General features: G+C 47.7%; 1 protein-coding gene across 2 annotated transcripts in view; it reads right to left on the bottom strand.

Moving 5' to 3' along the window:
* The window catches only part of SV2B (synaptic vesicle glycoprotein 2B), a 65,014-nt gene extending 53,793 nt beyond the window's left edge, over window positions 1-11,221 (bottom strand). The window contains exon 1 of one of the 2 annotated variants that reach the window (XM_064669051.1): window positions 11,002-11,221. The gene's annotated coding sequence lies outside the window, so the exon portion shown is untranslated. Of the gene's footprint in view, window positions 1-5,453; window positions 5,634-11,001 lie in introns of those variants that run through there. The other variant, XM_064669053.1, reaches the window with a different exon arrangement.
* Window positions 11,222-13,419: the final 2,198 nt, after the last annotated feature.

The following is a 13,419-nucleotide window of genomic DNA, read 5'->3' as shown; positions in this document are numbered from 1 at the left end:
CCAGTGACTCACTTTAGTCAGTGGTCACACTCGGCTTTTCAAAAACATGTCAAAACACCAAATGCCTTCTGGTCAGAAATGGTCTATGAGTGCTCCCTGCCAGAGACCCCCAGCCCTGCAAACTTCCCAGTCCCCAGCAGTCCCCAGCAGCCCAACAAGGCTCTGGCTTCTCGCCCTCCTGCTGCTGGGCACCCTGGGCTGGAGGTGCCTGTGCTGCCCAGCACCCCTGGGCACCAATCCTGCCCAGCACCCCTGGGCACCAATCCTGCCCAGCACCCCTGGGCACCAATCCAGGCATGGCCACAGCACAGGCAGCATCTCTGATGGTTTGCAGTGTCTGAGCTACTAAGAACAAATGATCCTCTCTTGCTACAATTATAAAATAGATACTAATAAACAACCCTAAACCCCCTTATCTAAAAGAAGAAAAAAAGCACCAAAAGCATATTCAATTAGTGATAAAAAATAAATACAAGATTAATTAAAATTTTGCTGCTCTGAATTCCCATCCTCTGGCTCTGAGAATGCAAAAGGCATTCCCCATCTTCCCAAGAGTGGCCTGACATCAGAGCAACGCCACAGTCCCCAGAGGGCCAGTGAATTGCACTGGTGATGGCAGGATTCCTCATGCATGTGCCGGCCCCACTGGTGAGCCTTGGCTCACCAGGGAGGCTCAACCTCCACCAAGACTAGCAGTTTTGGGTCTGTATCACAAGTGAAAAGGCTCCTCAGCTCCTCCTGAATGTGAGGAAGTCTGACTTTTTCAACAGCGGCTACACATCCAGAGAAGAAACCACTGGGATTTCTCAATCTGGGTCTGCGTATAAATCATTTAACACCTCATTTACACATGCTCATAATTAATGCACACTAGATCCCTGAAATGAGACAGTCCTGATAAAACATCTGTGAATTTGGGCAGCAAGTGCATGTGATGTGGGGGTGCAGAAGGACAAATGTACCCCCCCCCTCCCCCCCAAGAAATGGCTGATCTCACTGGTGCCCACTTTCAGCTTCAGTAGAAGCAGATGAAAGGAATTTAGGTCAGATTTCCTCCTTTGAAGTGGGCTGAAAGCATTTCAGAACCAGTTGCCACTTGCGAGAAGCCCACACCTCTTGTGGCCCCAAGCAGCCATCAGCCCAAATCACCCCTGCTTCTGCTCCCTCCCATCTATCAGGGCAGAGAGACCCTTGGACTTTGTGTACAGAGCAGAATGATCACTTTCTGTGTTTATGACATTATGAGGAGCAAAATCCCAGAGCAATTTTATTTATTTTATTAGATTTACAGCCCTGAGACTAATATCAGGATCCAGCCATTCAGGATAGCTTGTAAATCTAAAAGAACTTTTGTCCATTAGTATGAGTGTCTGGTGCAACAGATACTCTGTGCCAAGTACAGCTGGCAAAGAATTTTGCATACATCCATTCTTGTCCCCCAGTCCCTCAATTCTCCTCATGGAGTCATCCAATTCAATCTGCCTCTAACCTCATACTCTAGCTGTGTTAATCCCCCTGGGAGGTATCACTGCGCTTGATGGAGGACCATCACTACTCGTAGAACTGCAACATAAATCTTTGAGATTCCTCAAAGAAGTCACCACCACTTCCTCTATTGGGGTTTTCTCTGAGTGCCAAGGCAGAGCAGAGACACCAGGACAGTCCTGCATGTCTGAGAACGGCAAGGATATGAGTTCAGGAGGTCAGGAACCTGTAAGCAGTTAATTAGAGCAGTTAATCTGCAGCAGTTTGACCACCTGTCATAAAGGGCAAGAGAAATGTCCCATGGAGGAGGCAAGTTTTTCCCTGCTGCCTGGAGGGATGTGGTGGGAGCAATCCCTGAGACAGGCTGTGACCACTTGTGTCCTGACAGAGGACCTGTCCTCAGTTTACCACTGCAGTACCAGATCTCAGTCCTTGAGAGTAGGATGGGTGTAAAGCATATCACATCCAGGAGTAGACTGGCTCCCATTGTACTTTCCCCGTGGTCAAAAATCTCCTGCAGGGATTTTACTCACCCTCTCACGTTTTACAGAACATGCCACAGGCATTATCCTCATGCCAGGACTGGGTAAGTCTCTGTGTTTCAGTAGTGCTCAGAGGACACCACTCTTCTCACTCACTGCCAGCCTGGGAGTTATAGGGGGCCAAGGAGGCATCCACTGTGCTGGCAGCACAGAGAGAACCAGAGCTTGAACAAATCCATCCATCACCCAGTCAGGAGCGGATGAATTCCAGCTTCCTGCAAACCTATCTTCCACAAGAGCTGTTGTGAATCACAGCAAAACACCAAGTTTAACTGGAAACACTGAATCATGGAGAACCAGCTGCTGCACAGTCCTGCAGCATCTCCCGTAGGAGCCTGCCCAGCATCAGGCTTGCTGCAGTCCCCACACAATGAGGTATCCTGGAACTGTACCAGGCTTTTCTTAATCAGTTCTGATGTTGCCTGGGTCTTGGACTGGAAGAGATAGTCAACAGCCCTACTGACTGTCTCCATGTCACTCACAGTTTTGTAGATCTCTATCACATCCCTCTATATCTGTAGTCATATCTTCAGGTTTGTCACATCAAGGTGAGCAGAAAGCATCTCTGAAGACCTGTAGTCCCTCCATTTTAATAAGGCAGATTAGAATACCTTAAAACACACACTTCAACCACCGCCAAGCAAAAAAGGCCTTAATTTCTCCTACCTCCCTGGCATTAGGGCAGTCAAGAATATAACCAGGTGAGCTATGTCACCTTAGATGTGGGAGAGTCTATGATGTCCAACTGTAAAAATTCCCTGGGATAGTACTAGAAAACAAGAAGAATTGTCCTCAAAGTGGCCTGAGCTTCCCAGCTCCCTTGACCTGGCTTAATTCTCTTTCATAAGAGGTTCTTCCCCCAATTTTAACCCAGTTCCTCTTTCAAACTCAACATAGCCAAGGGAATCTTCAGGGCCACCCTGATCCCCTCTTCCTTCTACCCCCAACACCAGTGTGTTTCCTCTGACATAAACATGATCACTAAGTCGTGACTGCACGGGAAGAACAAACAGGCTGAGCAGATGGGTTGTGCGGGAGGAAACCCTCATTTAAAACGCAAATAGCTGGTGGTAATTTAGCAGATGTGGTAAGAAAAATCTGGAGAGACAAGCATGAGGTGACTGGATTCCAATTTCAATCAAATAATGTGGAAGTCTCCCTGGCAAGGAAAGGTTTCATCTTCCATCTCCTTGATTACCTTGCCCTGAAGAGATGATGACACTGATGCCAAGCGCCATCACAGGAATGATCTGGAGTATTCTTCACTTAGGATCCCCTATGACTCCCTGCCCTCACCAAATGGATTTTTTTCACAAGGGAAATCCATCCTTTATAACCCAAATGTCCCTGAGAAAAGACTAAAGTTAAGTTAAAAGGAATAACATTCATTAATCCTGTAACACATTCAATTCTGTTTCTACCCAGAGACAAAGACTTCAGTATCTGTCCTTCACTTCCCCAACATTAAATCAGGCTCTCTCAGGAAATAACTGCAGGACATTATAGAAGTCTCTACATCCAGCATATTGTAATACTCCTTTGGCCCTAGAATTTCATCTTGGCAGAAGTACCAAAATTATCACAGATGGGTATGATGATTTTCTCTTTATAAATATTACAGAGTCATTAATTAAATGTAGGAAATTAACCCTTCCAGGCAGCACTGCAGAAGGGATCAGGAAAGCACAGTCACCACTGGCCAACATCCCAGACTGAATGTGGGAGAAAAGTCAAGTGCACAAACACCAAATTGACAGCAGATACTCTGGCATCAACACTACTGCAGGTTTTAGAAGATAATCTAACAAGAAAAACAATTCATAGAAATTGCTGGCACTCAGAAATAATATTCCAGGAAACAGGGAATGAAGTATTTTCAGCCTTTTGAAAAAAGCCATGGTGTTTTGGTCAAAGGACACAAAAGCTGTCCTAAGAGGATTTCCTCACAGATACAATCATCAACCCCCCAAAGACAACAAATTGGGCAACTCCTGCACTCTCTCTTTCTTGCACAGTGCTGGGATTCAATCACGCAAAGCCCCTTCCACTTCCCTCTTCACCCACTGTTTGCCAGACACAGATTTGGCACAAAAGATTGTCACCCTGAAACACATGTGAAACAAAACCCCAAGTCAAAACTTGCTGCTCAAGAGAGGAGAATCTTTATATTTAATGTAACTGGTGCTTGAAACTTCGAAGTTTCTTTAGAATAAGCACAAAACCCAGAGTGCCCCACTCTCAGTGTCACAATATCTAAACAACAAAGGGTAGGAAATGTGTGAGTTTTTAGCAAGTGGAGGTTTCTGTATAATACATCGTGAGAGGAATATTTTTATAAACAAGTTATATCAGCAATGTTCTCCAGGATTAGTTTTTAACTCTGCCTGTCATAAAGAAATCCAGAAAAAAAAATTGTTTTGGTATCCCCAAACCGTATTTTGTGTCAGTTTTTGGGTGAAACACAGGTCTGCCAAGAAGGTCATGGCTTTGTACCTGTCAGAAAAACTGCCAAAGCTTCACCGCTGTATTTTTCCTTCGTTTGTGTTTTTTTTTGTGGGTTTTTTGTGTGGGGTTTTTTTTATTTGTTTGTTTGGGTTTTTTGTTATGTACAGACCTTTGCAGATTCAGTACAGCCGGATTGCAAAGGCTGCTCTTAGGTTTATTATTTCCCTGATCCTCTTTAAACAAGGGCCCTAAATTCATCCCTAGTGTAAGAGCTCTGCTGTCACTCGACTAAGAAGCAGGACGCCCATTTTGAGAGTCCTATGAGATATATTGACTGGCAAACCTCTCATTTAGAGTAAGCCAGTGCCCAGGACACCAGATAGCTCATGGTCCCAGCAGAGTGTAGTCCAGTGAGACCCTCTTCCTCCCAAACATCTTTATCTGCACCTCTCTATATAACACATACTGGCAGAACCTAGGGGACTGGTTTCAGTGAAAAATTCGCTTAGACTTAATGACAGAGACAGTCTATTAGCTAGAAAGGTTGAGAGGTTTTAGGGGCAGGAATTTATGAATGACTCCCATAACTCCTGCAGTAACAAGTGCAGGGCAGAAAAAGCAGCACTCAGGTAGCAGCTCACCTAGGACTACGCCATGGAAAGCATCAGACCAAGCTGGAAATCCAGTAGGAAAAAAATATGCAGGCTGAGCAATGGAACTGCATGTGAGTGAGAGCTGGTCCGACTGCCCAAGCACACACATTGATCCGCTTGGTTCCCAGACTCTCACCAACAGTAATTAAACTGCTTTGATGAGCACTGACCCCTGGAAAAGCTTCAGTACAAACCAAATGAGATTCACTGTTTTTTCTGTCTCTTTTTCTGCTCCCCTCCCTTTGCTTCTAACCCATTAAGCCATATTACTATTGCAGCAGGACCGATAGTCCAGAAAGAGACCAAAGAGAAAAGCATCATCGCTTACCAGAACTAGGAAATATTTCATCACAGCCATTCACCAGCCATTTCCCCTCTTTCTAGCCTGTGGAGCTGCTCCTGGAAGGGTCACCCCTTTTTGCTAGGATGTCACAAGCCGGAGATTAGAAGTAAATGCTCTGCAAGCCAAGCAGATCATCCCACTGCGACCACATCCAGGTACTGAATCATGAGCAATGGAAAAGTCCATCAGCCAGCAGAAAACACAATCGCAGGCACACACCCCCAGCCACAAAGCAATAGGAGTGGAGGGAGGCTGGAGGCAGCAGGGAGAGCAGATGGGAGGGGGGTGGCTTGGGGGAACCAGGCAGCTAACGTGACAGATGTGTTGACTTTAAGTTAAACAGGAAATTGAGGATGTTCGACGACGCAGGGAGGAAAGACATTAGCTCACGTTAAAGGCAAAGACTTTCCCTGGTCTTTCCCTTCTTTGCTTTCCTTCTTCCATCCAGGCTTTCTCTGGTGATTTCTAGCCCTACCCTCACAGGCAGAAACAAGCCAGGGTTGACACTGACTCTGCTCGAGTGCCTGGGCAAGGCAGGAGCTGCAGGGCCAGCCACAGAATTTCCCATCCTAGCAGTGAGCTGGGAGACTGCTCATTTATTCCCTCTTCAACTCAAGCTCCCCTGACATTACTTAAATGGCATCCTCCAGATGATGTGAGTAAAAGAGGGAATGATGAACAGCAGGGTGAGGCTTTCAATTTGTCCCAGTTCTGGGCAGGGGAAAATAAAATAGGGTCAAAATCCTGACTTAGAGTATGTAGCATAAGTGGCAGAAAGTAGAATAAATTGATTTAAATGCAGGGATAATAAAGTGCCTTGGTGCACTTAACTTCCCCATGAATAAACCTGACTTTCCTGCAGTCCAGAAAAAGGGTGAGGCTGGGGGATGGCAGCTGTATTATGAGGGTCCACAGGGTTAGTATCCAGGGGAATGTAACTCCAGGACAAGGTGGCAAGATGTCCAGGCAGCAACAGAAGGCAAAGGGAATCGGGGAAATCAAACCCCTGCACCGATTTTAGTTACAGCCTGGAAAACTGAGTGAAGTTTTGAGCTTTGAGCTAGATCCCAGCTTCTAGAGACTAATGGAGGAAAAGAGTGGCTGCACCACAAGCCCATAGATGGAAAACTAGAAGTGGCAGCTAGCTCAGTCTCCCACACAAGGACTCTCTTCCTGCTTCACAGGCATGGTCCTCTTCCCTGGTTTTTCCACTGCCAAAGGCACCAGAGGAAGAGCCCCCTTGGCATCCTACACCACAAGTGGGTGTCAACTACAGCCCAGCCTGCACAGCTGAGCCTTTCTCATTCATCTCCCCACCAAAGCTTTGTCCCAAGACCCACATGCAGGGGTGACAAGAATGTCTCTTCTATGGCATGTACAGGCCCCCAGTGACAGGACTCCTTTTTTTTTCTAGCAGTTGTGCATAAGTAAAGGGCAGAAATCTGTTGTGGGCACTTGCCCCATAACTGAGTGGAATATTCAGGTTTTGGTGCAATCCAGCCTGCCTCCCTCCCTGCATCCCATTCCTCCCCAACCCCTCACCGTCCCTGAGCTGTGTTGTTGGCCTCCCTTCAACATTTTAATGGAGTATTGACAGTGATCCATTCGCACTCCAAACAGATGAACCTGACTTGCATCCCCGGAACTGCATTTGCAGAGCCAGCCCAAGCAGGTGGGTTTGGAGCATCTCCTCGGATGTATCGGCTGCAGTTCCAAAAGCATCCCTTTTTCTGGTTCGAGAAACAGCTTGGAAAAGTCTAGCGAGGATATTACACTTCGGAAAGCTGCTGCTTCGGGTCTTCTGTCCCTCCTCCTACCTGCTGCCAACTCCCTCGTCTCTGCAATTATTTATAAAGCTCTGTGTTCTTTCCTAATCGGGATGTTCCCTTTTGCCTTGCACGTCACTCCTGTGTCACTCTGCGTCTGGGCCTCTGGTGACCTCTTGAAGTGCTTGGCAAGGCTGGCAGCAGCCAAATGAGTCATCAGCAACCTGCCTGCACCTACCTCCCTCTGGCCATTGCCCCCCTGGCTCCCACCGAGCCCGGCTGCAGCCAGGGAGGCCTGGGGGAGTTTAAAGCTGTCTAATCCCCTGGATAATTCATGGAAAGAGGATTACCCATTCTGTGCAGAGACCGTAACCTAAATATAGACCAGCCTTCCCCTTGCATTGCAGCTCCTGTGGCATGGAGACGTTTTCCCCGCACTGCTTAGGGGTTAACTTTGCTCTTGCTCAAAACTGGGACAACCTGCTTCTAACCTGTGGAGTTACAGTGCCATAAAGCCAGGGTTAGTAAAGCAGAGGCAAGACTGTGCTCTTTGAACACCATCAGGATCAATGCAGACTCATCCCCACAAGCATATTTTCTCCCTGATAAATGCCAAACTCCTTTGGGGGGGGTTTCAGGGAATATATTGTCTTACTGTATATTTGGAAACCAGTGCCATGATCCCAAACTACAGAGCCTGACAGTAATGTATTGGGAGGATAGAAGGGAAGTGCTAAACTCAGATAATCCCGTGGCAGGTTACAGCAGCCTGGCACAAGACCTGGCTCTGTTGCCCACCCTGGGGCTCTCCCAGCAGGTCACCAGGAGCTGGATTATTCCCACTGAGGGAGGGGACAGGTATTTACCAGAGAGCTGGTGAACAGGGAAAGCAATAGTTAACATTAGGATAGTTTCCTTGCTTGCACTCAAAGACACAGGGATAAAGTTGGGAGCTGCAGAAGATATTCCTGATGGATTCAGCAGCTTCCTGGGAGACCATGAGTCCATCTTCACCCTCCTCTCATTTTTCTTCTCCTCTCTGCCCCAGATGGTGAAGTGAGGTCTGACACAGCCACCACAGGTTCATCTTTCCTAGAGTGTCTTTTTTTTTTTGGCTGTTAAAGTCCTTATGGGACTTTAGGCACCGTAACATTAAAGCATTCATTAGCACAGGAGTAATTCCATAATCTCTTCAGAAGAGAACAATTTCAGAGGTTCAGCTCATGATCTGGAAAATCAATTTGCTGGCTTGGCAATGCAGGAAGAGGATTTTCAAGGCTGGCTTTGGCTTCCCCAGAAGGACTGTTGTCATCTCTGGGACTTGGTGGCCAGGAAGGGGCCACCCACAACAGCTCTGAGGGGAGGAGGGAGGACCCGAGGGCTCTCATTTGGCTCAGGCAAGGAAAAGAACTGGACTCATGCTGCACCAATTCCAGGATGAGCCTCAAACCCCAGACCTGCCTCACCAAGTTTTGCCCAAATGTGTGCTGTACAGGTGGGACAGCATCACCATGAATCATGGTGGATTTTCCTGCCTTTTTCGTCTCTCACACTTCATTTTACCAAAAGTAATGCTCCCAGCTCAGAGCAAGAAAAGGATGTGTTTTCATCATTCTGCCTTTTCCCTGCAGGTACAGGCTGATCAATTCCTGTCCTGCAACAAAACTCCTGCACCCTCTGTACCAAGCACCAGCCCGTGTGCTCTCCTCCTTGTGGGATTTTTCGCACCCTTTTTGACTGTGCTGTCAGAAGCTGGTGCCCACACCCTTCCTGCAGACATGCAGTCAGATTTTCAGAAATCATCTGTAGGTGCAAGGCTGACTTTTGGGAAGCACTCAGCTGTGCACTTGCAGCTTCAGAGCTGCATCAGAACCTGAGTGGGCTTCCACATCCAGCTCAGCTCCTTCAATCAGAAGCTGTCAGGTACCAGAGACTTTCATTTAAAGATGTTACAGAACACAAATGGGTTCAAATAGCTACTTCATGGGACAGACCTCTCAGAACTGGGCAAGCTGAAGTGTAAAGATGTCTCCTGTTTACTGTTTTCTGTGTCTATCCTTAATGCTCCAGAAGGGTTCCCCCAGCACTCACATCATGCATTTGCAAAACTGGGTGAGGAAAACCTAAGGCATCATTGCAGATCTGATCTCCAGCTGAGTCCATCTAATAATGGTAGACATGCCTTTCACAACAAAGCCATGAAGAGGGGAAACACTGGGAGGTAATAAGGGCCTCGTGGATCTCTTGAGACCCAGAGTCTCCCTGTAGGTGCTGCTACCTGTGGTAGCTGTCTTGCAGTGAAGGGAGATGTTCCCCTTCTCTTTCTGCTGGAGGGTGGAAGAGAGCTTTACCATCGTGAAGAACTATAAAAACACTTGGATGCTGCCTCTGTTCCCACTCCTTCCTCCAGGTTATCCTGACCATGGACATCCCACTGCATGAAGTGCTTGGGTCCCATGTCATTTAAGGCAGAGGCACCAAGGTGTATTTCCAAATGCACAGCAGAACATCTAGCTGGATGCATGGGACGATCAGTCAGGCACTATTGTACATTCAATATCTGGTTAAGTAAGACACAGAATTAACCCTTTTCCTCTCCCTTCCCCCAAATGATAACACCAGGGATACACAGGAGACACGAAGCAGCAATTTTCATGTCATGTCAGACACAAGATTTAATCTCATCCTATCTGGAATTTCTACTCTGACTCCCAATGGCAGGAGACCCCTTTAAGCTCTAGCATGTGCTTAGAAGTGCCTGACCTAAACACAGTGAGGGATCCCTCACACACACAGAGCACTGCATGCTCCTCGCCTACACATTATCATCAGACTGTTACTCTTTTCCATTTTTTCCTGAGACGAGGTCATCCCTGACAAGTAATATCCTTGTGGAGCCAGTTCTTACCAATTATTTGTAATGGAATCTTGGTGTTATGGATCATATTGCTGCAGTTTGACACATATAATAAAAATTTCCCTTGAACAACACTTGCCCTCTACAAGAAAAATAGTCCTGCAGAGATGTGTGCCTGGATGTGTTACAGGATGTGCAGTGAGCATACACACACATGCACGGGAACTTCTCGCCACAGAACCCGCATCCCGCGACAGCTCCCAAATCGCTGCTTTCTCTCTGTGGCTTCATTTAACCCTTCCTAACAGAGGAGGTCGGAGAAAACTAACTGCAGTTTTTAGCTTTAGCTGCAGATAAGCTCTCCTGGAGTCTGAGGAGGATGACGAAGGGAGGACAATTACAGTGGGTGCGGCACCGGCACACCCACACACAGCCCTGGGGTGCCACCACCCACACAGTCCCACACAGCTCCATCCGGACACTACAGTCCCTGCCCCCAAGCAAACACCTTCTCCTCGTCCCCCCGAGTCCACCGCAAACTGAGCACACACCGGGAGCACTCCTAAAGATTGCTTCAGGCCAAGTTAAAACTCTACAGCGCAGCAGCTCCTGGCAGAAAGCGAGGGCAGCGTAACGGGGCTGGTTTAAATTACTCGCCCTCGACTGCTCTGACCCCTCCAACTCATTAAGCTAAGGGGAGTCCCTACAGTTCCCACCGATCCATCCCAACTCCGACACCGACTCTGCGCCCTTGAGCATCTTTGCTTTCAGTGGCACCTTTTGTTTTAGTTTTCTGCAGAGAGCTTTCCCCTGCCCCCCTCCCCGAGCTGCCTCCCAGGCACCGAGCCCCCACGGGCTGCCAGCTCTCACCCCTTTTTCCGCGAAGCAGAGGGGAGCGACGGGCTCTTACCTCGGGCACCCCAAGTTGTCGGCGGAGCGGCTGCCGGGGCGGCGCAGCGCGGCGAGCGGCGCAGCGCGGCTCTGCGCTGGCATCTCCTCTAGCAGTGATGCAGTCCTACCAGGAGCCGCATGCCAATGATGCGGCCCAGGGGATCCCTGCCCAGGAACCCCAGCGCTGGGAGGGAGCCCAGAGCTCCGCGTCCTACCTAAATCCACGCCGCCCCCAGCCCGGCTGCGGAGCGAACGCGGAGGGAGCGTGCGGAGGCTGCCGAAGGGAAGGGGAGAGAGCGAGGAGCTGCACAGCAGGCAGAGAGAGAGGCAATGCTTGTGTAATTTCATCACGGCAATGAAATCCAACCCAGGGTCTAAATGTTGCAGCTCTCTAGCAGAGTTCTTTATTACATGAGGGTATTTTTGTTTCTTTTTCTAATTGCTGACATACAGGAATGTTTCTAGCTGTAAGCAGAGGGGAATCCCAGCATGACTGAGCATCCTTCGTCTCTCCACTTTATATATTAGACCATTGCTACATTTGAGACCCTTCTCCCCAGGATTGCTAAGGACGGGGCATGTTTCAGGGATAATCCTACTGTGGGATAAGCCTGTTCTGTTTAAAATCCCCTTGTGTTTATAATTTGGGAGTCCTTTGCCAGAAGAGTAGCAGGAAATATCCTACTGTCCATGCAATTTCGTGCTTGAAAGAGACCATGTGGACACAGCAGCATGGAACATAGTCTGCCATGGAAATCCATCCACATAATTTTGTGTTATTAAAAGAGATAACCAGTAACATGAGGAGGTGTCTTACTGAAGAACAACACATGCAGCTCCTAACCAAGAAAGCCTTGTCAGTGTATATGGGGGGCATGTCCACACCCTGCAACATCTCTCCATGCAGAGATGCCCAAATTAGTCCCCATAATGAGAGCAATAAAGATTTTCACTGACAGCTTTCCACTGCTGTTTCTCCTAACCTAAAACTGAGGAGGAGCATGGATCCACAGGCTTCTGAGAAAGGAAATGGGGATGGATTTACAAGACAGTGTGAATCCCTTGTACTTGAGCAAAGAAGTGGAACTGAAAGCCCAGACACCCGTCCTGGGTCTGTCAGCAGGTAACCCCTAGAAAGCTACTTTCCCACTCAGTGCCTCAGTTTCCCCTCTTACTCCTTGTTACTCTTTTCCATTTTTTCCTGAGACGAGGTCATCCCTGACAAGTAATATCCTTGTGGAGCCAGTTCTTACCAATTATTTTTAATGGAATCTTGGTGTTATGGATCATATTGCTGCAGTTTGACACATGTAATAAAAATTACTGAATCTCCAGCTCAAGTGTGCTTGTGCTTGTAATTATTGACAATATTCCAAATTGGGCCTGTAAATTTTCTCTTTATCCGATGGCTTGCTGATACAGTTCCTGTGACTGCACTGGTGGCATCAGTTCCACAGGGAAAATGCAGTAGGTGATTAATTCATTTTTTTTTTAAACACCCACTCATTTAAAAATTGGAACTTAAATCTAAAGTTCAGCTTTATTCTTCCTCGCATAATACATTAGCTTAATTGCATTTTGTGTTTGGTACAATGCACTGATTGCTTTGATGTGGGAGCACTTCAGAAGTCAAATTATTACCAGCACTCCTGTATGCTACAGGCCAAGTATCAAGGCCTTGGCAAAGCTAAAAAGAGCCACTCTATCACCGTGGCACTGAGCACTTTTTGCTTGCCTGTCACCATTCCTCTGAGTCCTCCAGCTCATTAATACTTCACATTCTTTTAAACATGGGAGCTCTATTTGCAGGTTTCAGATCTGTGTGGGTCATACTCAGGAAGCACAGCACTGTTCATACTGTGCTCCCCTGGAGAGGGCTTGGGGCACTCCTGGAGATGCTCTCCCAGCTCCATCCCAGTTGCTGTTGGAAAAAGGCTGCTCTGCCTCATGTCACCTTCTGCTGGCAGAAGAAATTGGCAGTGAGGAAAGATGTGGCAGGCTGGCCAAATGAGCACCCCAGTGTCCCTGCTGGGCTTTTCCCAATTCCCAGAAAAATCCCTGCATCCCCTTTGCTTACTGCTTCCCATGGAGGATAGATCTAGTCCAGTTAAATTTGTACTAAACCTCATAGCAGAATGAACAGAGAGGGAGGCAATAAATCTGGGAGGCATTCCTTACCACTGCATTGTGTTTATCAGTGTTTCTAATTACCTCTGTGCCCTACTGTGCTTCTCTCTGTTAATCACTGCTGCCCGTATCCAGGTACCTCAGCCAGGGAGAGCCATTTTCCATAGTGCCATATGGTGCCGGCAGGGAACCTGAGCCTCACGGGCTGCCTGACATCCAAGGCACTAGGATGGGGAGGCATAACATCTTTCTGTTCATAAGAGCACATTAATGAAATCTGCAGCAATCCAACTGTTTCAGAGCTGCAAGA

The sequence above is a fragment of the Pseudopipra pipra genome, chromosome 12 (genome assembly GCF_036250125.1).
Source record: "Pseudopipra pipra isolate bDixPip1 chromosome 12, bDixPip1.hap1, whole genome shotgun sequence".
Taxonomy (NCBI): Eukaryota; Metazoa; Chordata; class Aves; order Passeriformes; family Pipridae; genus Pseudopipra; species Pseudopipra pipra.
The sequence above is the reverse complement of the archived record's forward strand: the minus strand, read 5'-3'. Positions and strand labels throughout refer to the sequence as shown.